The sequence below is a fragment of the Myodes glareolus genome, chromosome 10 (genome assembly GCF_982192425.1).
Source record: "Myodes glareolus chromosome 10, mMyoGla1.1, whole genome shotgun sequence".
NCBI classification, from domain to species: domain Eukaryota; kingdom Metazoa; phylum Chordata; class Mammalia; order Rodentia; family Cricetidae; genus Myodes; species Myodes glareolus.
Genome location: NC_142035.1, coordinates 85,808,222 through 85,825,957, shown reverse-complemented (window position 1 = coordinate 85,825,957; position 17,736 = coordinate 85,808,222). Strand labels below are relative to the sequence as shown.

General features: G+C 43.3%; 1 pseudogene; it reads right to left on the bottom strand.

Moving 5' to 3' along the window:
* Window positions 1-10,293: 10,293 nt before the first annotated feature.
* LOC148120717 (zinc finger protein 431-like) lies at window positions 10,294-13,643 on the bottom strand (annotated as a pseudogene).
* Between the last annotated feature and the right edge of the window lie 4,093 nt (window positions 13,644-17,736).

The following is a 17,736-nucleotide window of genomic DNA, read 5'->3' as shown; positions in this document are numbered from 1 at the left end:
GTACCAATCAACTACGGATGTGTGAGTCTTTGGGATTCTACCCTACTCTGTGCTGGCTAGTTTCATGTCAGCTTATCACAAGCTAGAGTCATTTGGGAAGAGGGATTTTGCATTGAGAAAAAGACTTCATATAATTGGCCTTTTGGCAAGTCTACAGTGTGTTTTCTTGACTGATGACTAATGTAGAGGGAACCAGCTCTCTGTGGGTGGCACCACCCCTGTCCTGGTGTCCTGAGTGGTGTAAGAAAACAGGCTGAACAAGCCATGTAGAGCAAACCGACAGTGTTCTTTCATAGCCTCTGCTTCAGTTCCTGCCTTGAGTTCCTACCCTGACTTCCCTGGTTTGGGGCACTGTAACCTGTAAGATGGAATAAATTCTTTTCTTGTCTGTTTTCTTTCAGTCATGTGCTTTTTCACAGCAGCAGAAACCCTAAACTGGGTGTGGTGATGCACACCTTTATTCCCAGCATGCAGGAGACAGAAGCAGGTAGACCTATGTGAATTTGAGGCCAGCCTGGCCTGCAAAAGTGAGTTTTGTACTACTCAGGGCTACTCAGAGAAACACTGTCTCAAAAAAAAAAAAAACAGAAAAAGAAAGAGAGAGGGAGGGAGGGAGGGAGGGAAGGAGAGAGGGAGGGAGGGAAGGAAGGAGGAAGGGAGGATGCCCAACTAAGACACCACTCACCATTCTCCTAACCAAAGCTGTCTGCCCTTCATCACTGTAGCTGGAAACAGCATGACTGTCTGGTGGGGTTTGGCAATTTGGCTTCTCTGATTTCTGTGCATGTTCTAGAATTAGCTCTTCGATTTGTTCACAAAGAACCAAGTCTTCCAATTGATAAATATACAATTTTTACTTAGCAATCTTCATAGTATCCAGTGTGTACATATTACCATTTATTCTTAAACATTTATTTTTAACGATTCAATTGCAAATGAAAGTCCTTCCCATTTGTTTTGCTTGACTATAGAAATATAATTGATTTGGAGGTCACCTTGTTTAAACAACACCTTAAAGTTTGCTTTTTAATTCTAAGTGTTTTTAGATCATTTTGGAGTTCCTGTATATACCATCATGCCATGTGTGAACTGGTACTGGTTTTATGCTTTTCTTTCAAACCATATGCTTTTTTAAAATCTCTGTCTCACTGGCTGCAAACCTTGGTACAATGCTGAGCAGAAGTAGCGATAGTAGCTTTGTATTCTCCTAACTCCAGGGAGAGAGCATTTGCTACTTAAACTTTAAAATATGTTCTCCAAAGGCTTCTCTAGACATCTGTGACTTGATGGGGCAAGTTCCTTTTGTTCCTGTGTGTTGGTGAATGAATAAATGTTGAATTTTTGTCTCGTGATGCGTCTGTGTCTCTTGAGTTTGTTACGTGTGTTCCTCCCCTGTTATGTTAATGTAGTGAATTGCATCAAAAGATTGTTAAAATCATCTAAAAAGTTTGATGGGACTGCAAAGATAGCTCAGATGTCAGCTGTGCTTGCAGAGGACCTGGATGAGGTTCTCAGCAGCCACACTGGGCAGGTTGCAGTCACCTGTGATTGATGACCTTTTCTGGCCTTTGGGTACCCACAAGTACAGGTGTACACACAGATAAGTCAGCACACACACATACACAGATATTTTTAATCAGTCACATTTGGTCATAACATGTTATCCTCTTTCTCAGATTTGATTCGAAATTATTTTACCTATGATTTTTGTATTTATATTTATGAGAGATATGGGACTATAATTTTCCTTTTCTCTAAAATATAACAAGATAGAGTCATATTTTGTCATAAGAGGTGGCTGGCCTTGCAAAATGGGTTCAGAGCTGTTTTCATCTTTCTCTACTTTCTGAAAGAATTGATGCAAGATTAGCGCTGAAAACTCCCAGCACAGCTAGCTGGCCGTGGAGCTCTCTGTGCAAGAAGATTTTACTTTAAAATGCAGGTTCTAGTTTCCAATGCACACCACACTGTCACACTTTAACTTCCTTTCATGTGTCGAGTTATATTTTCAATGAATGTGTTCATTTCACTTAAGTTGTTACAGATTAAACTAGATGGCAAGCGTAAAGGTCTTAGCGGAGTCCTGGTGTATGAGAGGTGTGTGCCAATCACCAGCATCTCACAGTCAGTTAGACAATCTGCACGTTGATGATTTGTTCTTTTAATGACTCTAATTTTCCATTTTCATTTTGCCCTTATATGCATCTCATGATTCTCATTATCTTCTCATTCAAAATATTTCCATATCACTGTGGCAGGATGTCTTCTAGCACCCATAGACTATTTAGCAACAGGCTGGTTAATTTGCAAACATTCTGGAGATCTCGCTGCGACCTTTCAGCTTTGCCACCTTATTCCCCTTCACTGAGGAAGCACAGTCTAGAGAATCCAGGCCTTTGAAATGCTCCTTAGCTGCTGGGCTAGGAAGGCCGGTGCTAGCTGTCAGTCTAGTCTGTCTGATATACAAACCAGGGGACAACAAGGAGCTGCCCCTTCTGTAGTTAGTGCGTAAGGTGGTGAACAAATTCCAAGTGGACAAAACTGGTTAATCATGTCACGGCATAAAGTGAAAGCTGTGTCAGTCACCAGTAGCCAGGACTTGCTAACCCCAGCGCTCATTTCCCAAAGTGCATTTGGAAAGGTGTCAGGATGTGCCCTCCACACCGACAAGTAGGGTATACTCCTCCTAGAGGGCTCTGTATGAGCTCTCTCTCTCTCTCTCTCTCTCTCTCTCTCTCTCTCTCTCTCTCTCTCTCTCTCTCTCTCTCTCCAGATTCTAACTCCTCACATCACTAATTGTATCCGTGTAGATCCAAGGATAGTCATTTTGTGCTTTCATTTTAAACCAATAGACCTCATTGATTTTATTGCTGCATTGTTCCAGCTTTAACCATTTCTGTTTCCTTGAGTTGGTTCCTAGTATCTCACTAATTTGTGAGATTTCTCTTTTTCTTTTAACTACAACTTCCTATGGACTCACATCTTATATTTCCTTCCTAGAATCAAGAGTCCATATTCCTTTACTGGAGTGTGGTGCCCTGTGCAGGGGCATCTGGACTTCTAGTGGGGTTATGTAAAATAAACCCATCATAAACTGAAACTATAGTAAATCACTGTGTGTTGATGGCACATGTCTGTAATGTGCCATGCCATTACATGTGTAATGTAAAAAAAAACACTTTTTGATTATTGGAGCCCACATTCCCTTCCCCCAAGGCTGATGTAATAGCATGCACCTGTAACCCCAGGACTGCAGGTGCCTGCCACGCCCCTCCCATGCTACCAACCCACTCTGTGTATGTGCCCCTCCTGTTGTACCAATCAACTACGGATGTGTGAGTCTTTGGGATTCTACCCTACTCTGTGCTGGCTAGTTTCATGTCAGCTTATCACAAGCTAGAGTCATTTGGGAAGAGGGATTTTGCATTGAGAAAAAGACTTCATATAATTGGCCTTTTGGCAAGTCTACAGTGTGTTTTCTTGACTGATGACTAATGTAGAGGGAACCAGCTCTCTGTGGGTGGCACCACCCCTGTCCTGGTGTCCTGAGTGGTGTAAGAAAACAGGCTGAACAAGCCATGTAGAGCAAACCGACAGTGTTCTTTCATAGCCTCTGCTTCAGTTCCTGCCTTGAGTTCCTACCCTGACTTCCCTGGTTTGGGGCACTGTAACCTGTAAGATGGAATAAATTCTTTTCTTGTCTGTTTTCTTTCAGTCATGTGCTTTTTCACAGCAGCAGAAACCCTAAACTGGGTGTGGTGATGCACACCTTTATTCCCAGCATGCAGGAGACAGAAGCAGGTAGACCTATGTGAATTTGAGGCCAGCCTGGCCTGCAAAAGTGAGTTTTGTACTACTCAGGGCTACTCAGAGAAACACTGTCTCAAAAAAAAAAAAAACAGAAAAAGAAAGAGAGAGGGAGGGAGGGAGGGAGGGAAGGAGAGAGGGAGGGAGGGAAGGAAGGAGGAAGGGAGGATGCCCAACTAAGACACCACTCACCATTCTCCTAACCAAAGCTGTCTGCCCTTCATCACTGTAGCTGGAAACAGCATGACTGTCTGGTGGGGTTTGGCAATTTGGCTTCTCTGATTTCTGTGCATGTTCTAGAATTAGCTCTTCGATTTGTTCACAAAGAACCAAGTCTTCCAATTGATAAATATACAATTTTTACTTAGCAATCTTCATAGTATCCAGTGTGTACATATTACCATTTATTCTTAAACATTTATTTTTAACGATTCAATTGCAAATGAAAGTCCTTCCCATTTGTTTTGCTTGACTATAGAAATATAATTGATTTGGAGGTCACCTTGTTTAAACAACACCTTAAAGTTTGCTTTTTAATTCTAAGTGTTTTTAGATCATTTTGGAGTTCCTGTATATACCATCATGCCATGTGTGAACTGGTACTGGTTTTATGCTTTTCTTTCAAACCATATGCTTTTTTAAAATCTCTGTCTCACTGGCTGCAAACCTTGGTACAATGCTGAGCAGAAGTAGCGATAGTAGCTTTGTATTCTCCTAACTCCAGGGAGAGAGCATTTGCTACTTAAACTTTAAAATATGTTCTCCAAAGGCTTCTCTAGACATCTGTGACTTGATGGGGCAAGTTCCTTTTGTTCCTGTGTGTTGGTGAATGAATAAATGTTGAATTTTTGTCTCGTGATGCGTCTGTGTCTCTTGAGTTTGTTACGTGTGTTCCTCCCCTGTTATGTTAATGTAGTGAATTGCATCAAAAGATTGTTAAAATCATCTAAAAAGTTTGATGGGACTGCAAAGATAGCTCAGATGTCAGCTGTGCTTGCAGAGGACCTGGATGAGGTTCTCAGCAGCCACACTGGGCAGGTTGCAGTCACCTGTGATTGATGACCTTTTCTGGCCTTTGGGTACCCACAAGTACAGGTGTACACACAGATAAGTCAGCACACACACATACACAGATATTTTTAATCAGTCACATTTGGTCATAACATGTTATCCTCTTTCTCAGATTTGATTCGAAATTATTTTACCTATGATTTTTGTATTTATATTTATGAGAGATATGGGACTATAATTTTCCTTTTCTCTAAAATATAACAAGATAGAGTCATATTTTGTCATAAGAGGTGGCTGGCCTTGCAAAATGGGTTCAGAGCTGTTTTCATCTTTCTCTACTTTCTGAAAGAATTGATGCAAGATTAGCGCTGAAAACTCCCAGCACAGCTAGCTGGCCGTGGAGCTCTCTGTGCAAGAAGATTTTACTTTAAAATGCAGGTTCTAGTTTCCAATGCACACCACACTGTCACACTTTAACTTCCTTTCATGTGTCGAGTTATATTTTCAATGAATGTGTTCATTTCACTTAAGTTGTTACAGATTAAACTAGATGGCAAGCGTAAAGGTCTTAGCGGAGTCCTGGTGTATGAGAGGTGTGTGCCAATCACCAGCATCTCACAGTCAGTTAGACAATCTGCACGTTGATGATTTGTTCTTTTAATGACTCTAATTTTCCATTTTCATTTTGCCCTTATATGCATCTCATGATTCTCATTATCTTCTCATTCAAAATATTTCCATATCACTGTGGCAGGATGTCTTCTAGCACCCATAGACTATTTAGCAACAGGCTGGTTAATTTGCAAACATTCTGGAGATCTCGCTGCGACCTTTCAGCTTTGCCACCTTATTCCCCTTCACTGAGGAAGCACAGTCTAGAGAATCCAGGCCTTTGAAATGCTCCTTAGCTGCTGGGCTAGGAAGGCCGGTGCTAGCTGTCAGTCTAGTCTGTCTGATATACAAACCAGGGGACAACAAGGAGCTGCCCCTTCTGTAGTTAGTGCGTAAGGTGGTGAACAAATTCCAAGTGGACAAAACTGGTTAATCATGTCACGGCATAAAGTGAAAGCTGTGTCAGTCACCAGTAGCCAGGACTTGCTAACCCCAGCGCTCATTTCCCAAAGTGCATTTGGAAAGGTGTCAGGATGTGCCCTCCACACCGACAAGTAGGGTATACTCCTCCTAGAGGGCTCTGTATGAGCTCTCTCTCTCTCTCTCTCTCTCTCTCTCTCTCTCTCTCTCTCTCTCTCTCTCTCTCTCTCTCTCCAGATTCTAACTCCTCACATCACTAATTGTATCCGTGTAGATCCAAGGATAGTCATTTTGTGCTTTCATTTTAAACCAATAGACCTCATTGATTTTATTGCTGCATTGTTCCAGCTTTAACCATTTCTGTTTCCTTGAGTTGGTTCCTAGTATCTCACTAATTTGTGAGATTTCTCTTTTTCTTTTAACTACAACTTCCTATGGACTCACATCTTATATTTCCTTCCTAGAATCAAGAGTCCATATTCCTTTACTGGAGTGTGGTGCCCTGTGCAGGGGCATCTGGACTTCTAGTGGGGTTATGTAAAATAAACCCATCATAAACTGAAACTATAGTAAATCACTGTGTGTTGATGGCACATGTCTGTAATTCCAGCACTTGGGAGGCTGGGGCTAGAGCATCACTGATTTGAAGATAGTTTTGGCCAAAAGCAAGGCCTTGGTCTCAAAAACTAATTTTGAAATAGAGAACATTTGAGGGGTCTGGGAAGACAGCTTATTTGGTAAAGCGCTGATTCTCGGTGTCCACACCGTATAAACCAGGCACTATTCTTCACATCTGTACATCTGTAATCCCAGCACTGCTGTGGCATGGGACACGCAGACATAGATGGATCCCTGAAGTTCAGCCGATCTAGCGAAACTGGTAAGCACCAGGCTCTGTGAGAAACCCTGTCTAAAAAAAAAAGTGTAGAGAAAGACTGAGGAAAGCACCTGTTGCCAGCCTCTGACCTCAACACACATGTGTACACATACACATAAAAAGTTCACACACACATACATACCAAAATAAAGGAAATAAAACAGATATTCTTAAGGGACTGACATGGTGGTAGGTACTGACTTGTAATCTCAGTACACAGGAAGTAGAGGCAGGAGGATTGAGAGACTGAGGACATTATGAACTATATAAGTTCAAGGACAACCTGGACTACACAGTGAGTCTATCTATCCATCTATCTATCCATCTATCTATCTATCTATCTATCTATCTATCTATCTATCTATCATCTGTCTAATAAGCTTGCCCTACTGGACACCAGGGCTTAGCTCAGCCTCCTTTATACATGCTTAGAGGATATTAGTCTCCAGCTGGTCATGTTTGTAAGAGTTAGAGCCTATCCTATAAATTATTGGTTATCTATATCCAAAACTGCTGGCAAAAGAGTACATTGCAGAGGGTGGGTTGTCCACCCTCACAAGCATGGGACCGTCTGGAGCTATGACTCATTGCTGAATGTTCTACCTCTTATGCTGCTAGCCAGGTTTCTTAGTTAGGGTTTCTGTTGCTGTGAAAAGATACCATGACCACAGCAACTCTTAGAAAGGAAAACATTTAATTGGGGTGACTTTCAGTTTCAGAGATTTAGTCCATTGTCATCATGGCGGGAAGCAAGCCAGCATGTGGGCAGACATGGCGCCCAAGCTGAGAGTTCTTACATCCTGATCCAAAGGCAACAGGAAGTGAGCTGAGACATTGGGTGGTATCTTGAACATCTGAGACCTCAAAGTCCACCTCCACAGTGATACTCTTTTTCCAACAAGACCACACCTACTCCAACAAGGCTACACCTCCTAATAGTGCCACTCCCTTTGGGGCCATTTTCTTTCAAACCTCCACACCAGGCAAAGTTCCAGACTCAAAGTGTGATTTCCACTGCAGTCCTGCCACGTTGGCAATGTTTTGCTACCAAAAGATCCTAAATTAGATCACCATTTGTAACAGTGTGGCAGGGCCACCTCCTCCAAGGGGTCAGGCCAGTGTCTCTCCTCACAGTCCAAGGCTGAAGGTCCTGAGCTGGCTTTTAGTGGCTTCTCTCATATTTTAAATATTGTTCTGACCTCATCGTTTGACCTCAAAGATTTTATAATTGTCTCTCTGATCGCTTCTTTGACTGATACACTGTTTAATTTCCAACTATCCGTGGGGTTTTCTAAATTTCTCATTGTTATTGACATCCAGTTTAATTTGTTTTGTGAAAACTTTAAAGCGCATTAAGCCATATTGTGATATACACAGTTGATTGCTGACTGTCTGACCTGCGGATATGTTACCAGGGATCTCCAGCATCAGTCTTGAGTCAACGTGGTATGTAATTTGCTTCTTTCACAGCTATGATGAGAATAGATGAAATAAGGTTTATTTCCTTAACCTGAAGAAACTGTGATAGCTAAGTTCTTTACAACATCGTTTACATGAATAGGGTTTTCCTCTTGTATGAGTTCTTCCTAGTTCCTGAAATCAAGATACTTAAAGGGCTAGAGGCATGGCTGAGCAATTAATACACGTTCATTCCAAGGACCAAAGTCAGAATTCTGATATCTTCCTGTAATTCATGCTAAAAGATGTTCTGAGGGTCTAACCTTCGTGGGAAGCAGAACGCACATGCACATTCTCACGCAAAGGCACACTGATATCACATTACTAAAAGTTAAACAAATCTTTACACAAATTTTCCCTCATGAGTGTTCTTCTATTGTAAGCAGTCTTCCTGTAACACAGGAACTGAGATATTTGAAGGCTTGCAGAATTTTTCTTTATCACGAAAAAAAAAGCTATCATGTAGGTTTGAAGTCAGAGAATTCAATCTTTCTCAGTTGGTGTTTACCATTTGGGAAGATTTAGGAAATGCTGTCCTGCTGAAGAACTATGTCACTAGGTATGGGCCTGAGTTTCCATCCATACACCATTTCCAGGGTCTACTCTCCACTATACGGTGCAGGCTGAGGCTGTAAGAGTGTAGCTTCTTGCTTTCCCTCCCATGTCTGACAACTGTTGTCAAGCCACTTTTGATGGTGAACCTGTATCTTCTGGACCAAGGGACAAATTAAACCCTTGTGTAAGCTGACTGAGACCTTACTTCATCACCGCAGCAGAAAACGCCCTAGTACTTGTCCATGAAGTTTTATTCATGGATTTCTTGTTTCCTGTGATCAAAAAGAAGTATGAAGTCTAAAAGGATTGCTTTATAATTTAAATTCATAAATAAATTAAATTCATAGGCCGTTTGTCTGTGTACAACAAATTTTTTTTTAAAAATCACAATATTTGAACAAATTGCTGATACTTGCCATGTTTTTCCCCCAGAAAAAAAAATAACCTTATGTAATGTAATGCATCTATGCTGGCTAAAGGTCTTACCAAATCCTTTCCAGCCACATATCCTTTATTTAGTATGCATTTTTCCCGATCCCCAAAGATTTATGTAATATGTACGGGCTTTAAAAGGAAAAGTTTACTCTCATATAAAGACTGCCATGAATTGCATAACTCTGCAACACTGACTAAATTTATACGGTTTTTCTGTAGTGTGATTTTTTTCTTATGATTTTTGAAGACTACTGATACACGCATAAGATTCCTCTCCAGTGTGAATATGAGTTCTTTATGTTTTAGAAGACTACTTTAGCATCCAAATGCCTTGTCACAGTGATTGCATTCATAAGGTTTTCATCCAGTATGAGTTCTTTCAAGCATGTGAACACGACTGTGCTGGGCAAGGGCTTCACCACATTGCCTGCATCAGTAGGGCTTCTCTCCAGTGCGTGTTCTTTAATGAGACTGAAGAAAAGCGTGTTAGGAAAAGACTGCATTTGTAGGTTTCTCTCCAGTGTGTTCTTTTATGAGGTTGAAGATGACTGTGTTGTTAAAAGACTTTATCACATTGATTACATTTGTAGGTTTCTCTCCACTATGTGTTCTTTTAAGTTGTTGAAGATGAGTATGACATTTAAAGATTTTACCACATTAATTACATTCATAAGGTTTTTCTTCAGTATGAGTCCTTTTATGCCTTTGGTGATGACTGTAATATGCAAAGGTTTTATCACATTGATTACATTTGTAAGGTTTCTCTCCAGTTTGAGTTCTTTTATGTGCTTTGAGACTAGTGTGATAAGCAAAGGATTTACCACATTGGTTACATCCATAGGGTTTCTCTCCAGTATGAGTTCTTTTACCATTGTGGAGATAATCATGTTGTGAAAAGGCTTTATCACACTGATTGCATTCAAAGGTTTTTCTCTAGTATGTTTTCTTTTATGTTTTAGAGGATTATTGTGATATGTATAAGCTTTACCACACGACTTAGATTCATAGGGTTTCTCTCCAGAATGTGTTTATGTGTTTTGAGACTACTATTACATGCAAGTGCTTTACTACACCGGCTACATTCATAGGGTTTCTCCCAGCGTGTTTTGTTTTCTGTGTTAGAAGATGGCTATGACATGGAAAGGCTTTACCACGCTGCTTACATTCATAAGGGTTCTCTCCAGAATGAATACTTGTATGTATTTTGAGATGACTGTGACATGTCAAGGCTTTTCCACACTGGTTACATTCAAAAGTTTTCTCTTTGGGATGTGTTCCTTTATGTTTTTGTATATTATTCTGATGGGTAGAGGCTTTACCACATTGATTACATTCATAGGGTTTCTCTCCACCATGTATTCTTTTATGTATTTGAAAATGACTGTGGTATGGAAAAGCTTTAACACCTTGAGTATTTTCAGATAGTTTCTCTTCAGTATGATTTCTTTCATGCCTTCCATGTCTTCTAGAACTTTGACAGTGTTCCTGAGTATATTTATCTTTCCATTTGTAGCCTCCAGCCTTCCTGTATGTCTCCAGCATCACATCTTTGTATAGATTCTTCTGGTAAGGATCCAGCAAAACCCACTCTTCCAGAGTGAAGTTGACATGCACATCATCATAGCTCACTGTCTTCTAATATTTCCCATACATCAGCATCGTCTCATCTCAAAAGGCAGCTCAGTCTTCATCCTCACATCTTCATGCAATGAACCCTCAACTGGATCTCTGATATGCCCTGGTGTTGAAATTCACCATGGTTTCTGCTCAGCTCCCTGCTGTAGTACCGGCAGAGCATACAAAACCTATGGCGCCAGCTTCCCTTCCAAAAAGCATTTTTTAAAAAATAGTTTCAAGATAAGGAAGTGTATAATATAGCACAATATGCAAACAATCAATGTGGAATCTTTAAAAATACTTTTGGTAATTGGCTAGACAAATAATTACATATATTTTATATAAAATAATAGATCATGTGAAGAATTTTCAACAATTCTAAAATTCAACATTAACATTTAAACTTCTAATTGTTTATTGGTAGTATATAAGGCAATTCAATTTAACTATTACTGCCAGAAAGCATAGTCTGAAAGATTTCAATTAAAAAAACTTTAAGGCTACTAAGTAAGGGTAAGAATGTTCTGTACATTTGTACAGATAGCCTAGGGCAGTCATACAGTAGAAAAACTGTAAGCAACAACTGGATGACATCTGTAGTGCCGTTCAGATCTTCTGTGTGTTAGCACATCTTTAGTCTGCTCCATTACTTCTGAGAAGGTTTTTGTAATGGTTAGTATTAATTGTCAAGAAATTTTTAAAAAATCTAAAATCATCCAGAAGACAGCCTTCTGGGCGTGTCTGTGAAGGACAGTCTTGATCACATGGGTTGAAGTGGGAAGACCTGCCCACTGTGGGTGGCACCATCCCCCTGGCTGAGGTCCTGGAGAAAGGGAGCTGAGCAACATCATGCACTCATCACTTTTGCATCCTGACCTCAGGTGCCGTGTGAGCAGCTGCCCCAAACCCTCTTGTCTTGATGCACCTTGAACTGTGGGTCAAAGTTAACCTTTCTTCTTTAGGTTGCTTTTATTGGGGCGTTTTAGCACAGCAACAGAAAATAAACAAAGAAATATAGCATCATTGTAGATTTTATCAGTTTCTCATTTTAGCTTTATTGGGTTTATTTTCACATAAATTAAAGCTGCACGGGGAAATGCATGTGCATAACCGCTGTGCTTTTTGATAGATTGGTCTTCACAGCATGCTCTTCATTAGCAGCTACTGCCTGATGTCAAATGATTGAACTGATACTGACATCACCACTTCGGCTTCCTAACGATGGGGTGGAATGTCTTTGTCCTGCCTTTTGTTTTCGGCCTGTCATTATATCGAAGAGTGCTCCTGCTACACCATCTGATAAACTCTGCCCTTTAAATGGAGCATTTAATCTGTTTGTATTTAATGTAACTGCTGATGTAGTTAAGTCTACATCTACCAGTTTTCCTGGCTGCATTGTTTGTCTTATGCATCTTTTGTTTCACTTTACTCCTTCCCTGTCTTCTTGTGAGTTAAACTTTATTATTTTAAAGATTTATTTATTGATTATGTATACAGTGTTCTGTCTGCTTCTATGCCTACAGTCAAGGAAAGGGCACCAGATCTGATTAATATGGTTGTGAGCCACCATGTGGTTGCTGGGAATTAAACTCAGGACCTCTGGAAGAGCAGTCAGTGCTCTTAACCTCTGAGCCATTTCTCCAGCCCGTGAGTTAAACTTTAAAAATCAGTTTTCTCTTTTGACACTTTTGGTCAGCCTCTGTGCATTATTTTATAGTATTTGCTGTAGGAATATTTATTTATACCCTTATTATTCTATCATTTTATATCAAACTTTATAACAATCTCTCCACTCCTTGTATTAAGTATAAAGCTTTAATCATATGCTTTATAAATTCCATAATATCAGGCTATAATTTCTACTTCTAAAAATTGTATACCTGTTAAATAAAGAGAATGAAAATTAGGTTTTCTCTAATAACTATTTATACATTTACTATTTTTAGTTTTCTTCAGTCTTTCCTGTAAGTTGGGATTTCCTTCTGACCTAAATTTCCCTTCAAACTTGACATTTTTCTTTTTTATCTTTTATTTCTTCTTTAAAATTTTTAGTCTTATTAAAGTTTTTAAAAATTTATTTTTTAGTCAGGTGTAGTGCTAGGCGCCTTTTATCCCAGCACTCAGGAGGCAGAGGCAAGAGGATCTCTGTGAGTTTGAAGCCAACCTGGCCTACAGGGAGAGTTCCAGCAGAGCCAGAGCTACACAGTAAGATCCTGACTCAAAAAGAAGTGTACATATGGGTGTTTTGCCTACATGCATGTTAACACACCCTGTACAGCCTGGTGGAGAGCAAAGAAGGCAGCATATATATATACTCAGAAACTCAAGTCCTCTGGGGTGCATCCAGTGCTTACAACTGCTTCTCTGCTGAGTCATCTGTCTAGTACCTCAGCTATCATGAACTTGAAATGCCTTTGTGTCCCATGTCTGAAGTCTGTCCTTTGCCTTCTCGGCTGGGAAATCCCCAGTTGTCTTTATGGGCACTCCTCGTGTGTGGCGTGTGCTGGGAAGCCACTCTTGCCGCTGTTCACCTGGAGTTTTCTCCTCATCATGTTCTGAGGTGCACAGTGTGCCAAGGCTCAGCTGTTCCCTTTATAACATACGTCTTGGCACTCTGGGAACATGTTGGGTGCACGCATTATTTTTTTAACCATGTTTAGAATATTTAGTCAGTAGTTCTCCTTTTTCTCTCTAGTGTCCATTTTCTCTTTCCTCCCACGCTGGGCCAACTGACCCTGCCCCACAGATCTTTGAACACCTGTCCCGTTTATTTCCAACCTCCCACACACGTTCCGAGCTTCAAAGGTATCAGTCCTTTCGTCAGATTCCGTGCACTGCCACGCGCATCCATGTGACTTTGTGCAGTGCTTGTCTAATGTTTTCGTCGTTCTCCAGAGTTCTTATTTTACTGCTGGGTTTTGTCTACTTCTCCACTTTGAACACTTTTCACCTGAGTCTTTGAGATCATATGCAATGTCTTCTAATCTGCTTTGGCTGACTCTAAGGTCTGCGCCACACAGTCTGGGTGCCGTGGTTTTCTCCGGCCTCTTCTGATGAAGCGCTGACATTTGCTGTAGCATTCAGTTGAAGTCCTTCCGACTCCACCCACAAGCTGTCTCCTCTCCATGGGCAGCCACCAAAACCTTCCTCCTTTCCCCTGTTTGTTCCTGCTGCTGGCTAGCTGCCTTGACCTCTCTGAGGTCAGCCGAGGATTTCGTATTTTAGATCTATTTTCGTGGTTCCATCCTTTCTGGAATTTACCTTGTGGTCTGTTTGCTCTCTCAGCTCCACGGTTTATGCCTTGGCTCCTTGAGCATCCTGCCTCGGTGATCCTTCTCCTCCCAGTGCGCAGGTCAGGGACCAATGGTGCGCTTCTCAAGTGACTCCCTTCCCGCACTCCTCTGCTCAATACCAATCCAATTTCTGAGTTTTTAGTTACTTCTATTTTCCCTCTGGTGTCGTCAAATAGTATAAAAATATTGTGTTCCAAGGGAGCAATTATTTTCTGAAGGAAAGTTTAAGTCAATTAAATCAAATGGGTGTTACTGAAGCTGGAGCCAAGTCAGAGTGCGCTGGCAACTGTGACTCGGAACCCATCCGCATCATCACCTGCAGGTTCCCTACACTCTTACTTGTTTACTGGCTACTGGGGAACCATTCCCCCAGGCTAATGCTGCATGTGGCTGTGCTTTTTAAAAACTTCCGCAGGTGTCAGATCTAGAAACACAGATCCTGGCTACTCAGTAAGCTTGAGGGGAGAGGGTTTCATCTCCAAGGCCCACGTGAGCTGCAGAGTGAGTTCAAGGCAATCCTGGAAAAGATACTGAGAACTTATCTCAAAACATAAAGTATTGGGCTGGCAAGATGGCTCAGTGAGTGACTTCGCCAGATGATCTGATACAGATCCCTGTATCTACGTGGTGGACAGAACTGATTCCTGTACATTGTTCTCTAATCCCCTCACAAATTCACTGGCACAAATACATGCACAGACACAGAGATACAAACACACACCAGCATGCGTGCGTGCGCGCGCACACACACACACAAACGCACACATACAAATGAATAGATAAGTAAGACTTGTTTGGGTGCTTTGCTGCCCCCTGCTGGCCAAATGTAGCAATATTACAACTATGAAAACAGCCTCCCCAAATCCTGGGTTCACCTGGTTCACCCTTCAGGTGAGGAAGCTATGACTGTGTCCAGGGCAACATAGTCCATCCTCCTGAGCACTGTGGCCAATGGATCAGGGAATACTGTTCATATGCTTGGGATCCAGATGTGTATAACTTACGGTGTTTTACCACCTGATCTCTCTGAGGATGGTTAGAAGAAGTTCCTCAACATCCTCTCTGGACCCAGCACAGGGGAGGAAGATGGATCTCTATGACTTCAAGGTCAGCCTGGTCCACATAGAGAATTCCAGGCTATCCAGAACACATAGTGAAACCCTGTCTGAAAAACAAATCCCATTTGGCTCTTTAAATTAATGCCAGTGAGTTGCCCGCTTCCTCCCCTTTTCCTCTTGTCCAGTTCCCAGGCAAGCCCATTCAGGTTGGCATCAGACTTTGTGAAATCTATTTTACTAAGGCCATGGGCACAATCTTAACTCTAATACCTGCTGCACTTTCAGCCTGACCACACAAAACCTAATCCTTCTTGAAAACCAAAGGAGAGATGCCTCTCAAAATATGGGGAGACCCTTTCACTGCCTTAAGTGTGGGCGCTGCTGCAGGCTTGCAGTGTAGATAAGGCCACTGGATGAGCCCCACCTTCCCAGAGCACCAGCGTAGTGAGTAGTAGAGACTCAAAGTGCTATTCTAAGCCTCGGACAAGGTAGCAAGACTGGAGTAGAAGGCAGACAAAGCAGGACCTGGATCTATTTTTGAGACAGAATACAAGACTTCAAAGGAACTTCACACCTATGGAAGCTGCTCCAGGCTAGTGGCCTGCAGTGAGCATGCTCAGCCCCCTTGGTGCTAGCAGGTGCCTTGGAAGAGTGAGAAAGCATTGTGGGGAGGCACCAGGATGGCCTCCACTCGTCACAGGCACCCCATGGCCTAGGGGTCCAAAGACAGCCTCTGTGTGGACCTGCTGTGGCCAGGCCCCTCCCAGCCTGGTGCAAGCACATCCTCTCATGTGCGGGAATGCATGACAGGGAGGAAATCTTCCCAGATTGCAGCCAAGGAATGGACACAGGCTGAACAAGGGAGCCATGTCCCTGCAGGAGGCACATGCTGGCTCCCCCATCTCTTCGTGGAGCAGTGGATGTGTGCTGAGGAGTGACTGTGGAAATACGGAAATCCAGATGCTCCTGAGGGCAACAGAAAGAAAGCTGTGCTGAGTGCCCACAAACAATCCCAGTTAGACACCTGAGTCAGAGTGCCGTTGAGGTCCTGGATCATGGAAGACGAGAGGTCAGGGTACCAGGGCAGCGGGGAACACTCACAGGGCACAGCGGTGGTGGAGAGCACTCACAAGGCATGGGGGATAGAGAGCATTCATTGTGTGTGAGGACAGGGCATGGAGTCATGGGGAGCACTCATGGGACATAGGGACGGGGGAGCATTCTAAATATACCAGGGAAGTAAGAAACACCCACCAGGACACTGGAGTAACTGGGAGCACTGGTGGGAGACTGAATCTGTAGCTGGGATTCTAATGTTAATGACCAGAAGAGCCACACCAGCTAAAAATGAGCCACCTATCTGAACTGATCAAGCAAGACTCAAACTGAAACTTAGCCTGTGTTTGCTGAGCAGCTATTAGGAGCCGGGAACTGTGCCGAGAACTTCTACATGAGGGTAGTTTGCACATAATGAGGCCCTGCTGCTATGAACACAGAGGACTGCTGCCAAACAGATGTGGACAGCCGGTCGACAAGTCCGACTGTTTCAGCCTCCCTCTCTCCTCGCCCATCAATGGCAAGTGGGCGTGTCCTAAGAGGCAGACACCTGCTGCAGCCTCCCCGTGTCCTTCTTTGTCAGCGTGGGCTGGGCTTCCTCTTCACAGCGCTTTGCACAAAACCTTGGGTCTCCACATTGGGGTTCCCCATTGGAGTTCCCCGTGGGGTTTTTAAGAGAAGTTTTGTCTACAGCAAGTTTTTTCTTCACATCTGAAATAGACAGACTCCCTCAGCTAAAACCACCCCCCCCCCTTGCCAGAAAGTAGCACTCAGCTATCACCTCTCCAAGGCCATGCAGGTGAGATGGTGGGAGCCAGCACCAAGTCTGGAAGCACCTGAACCAGGGCCTGGCACCCGCCGCTCTAGCGTCTCCTGGGCCTGGCACCTACCACTCTAGCATCTTCTGGGCCTGGCACCCACTGCTCCAGCGTCTCCTGGGCCTGGCACCCACCGCTCTAGCGTCTCCTGGGCCTGGCACCCGCCACTCCTCTAGCGTCTCCTGGGCCTGGCACCCACCGCTCCAACGTCTCCTGGGCCTGGCACCCGCCACTCCTCTAGCGTCTCCTGGGCCTGGCACCCGCCACTCCTCTAGCGTCTCCTGGGCCTGGCACCCACCGCTCCAACGTCTCCTGGGCCTGGCACCCGCCACTCCTCTAGCGTCTCCTGGGCCTGGCACCCACCGCTCTAGCGTCTCCTGGGCCTGGCACCCACCGCTCTAGCATCTTCTGGGCCTGGCACCCGCCACTCCTCTAGCGTCTCCTGGGCCTGGTACCCATCCATCCTGTCCAGATACTCTCCTCTGTGCGCAGTGCCACCACTGTGTTACTTAGACATCACACCATCACTGGGGGCTTCTGAGACCATGGGCCCCTGGGAATCTACAAGGGGAATGACAGCCGGAGAGTGACACACGGAGGGAGCTGGACTACTGCGGGTCTGTGAACACAGCCAACCTCGGCCTGAGGTCAGCAGGGCTGCAGTGGCCCTGGGGCCCATGGGTCAGAAGTACCTTCTTTAATTCGTGCAGCTTCAGATA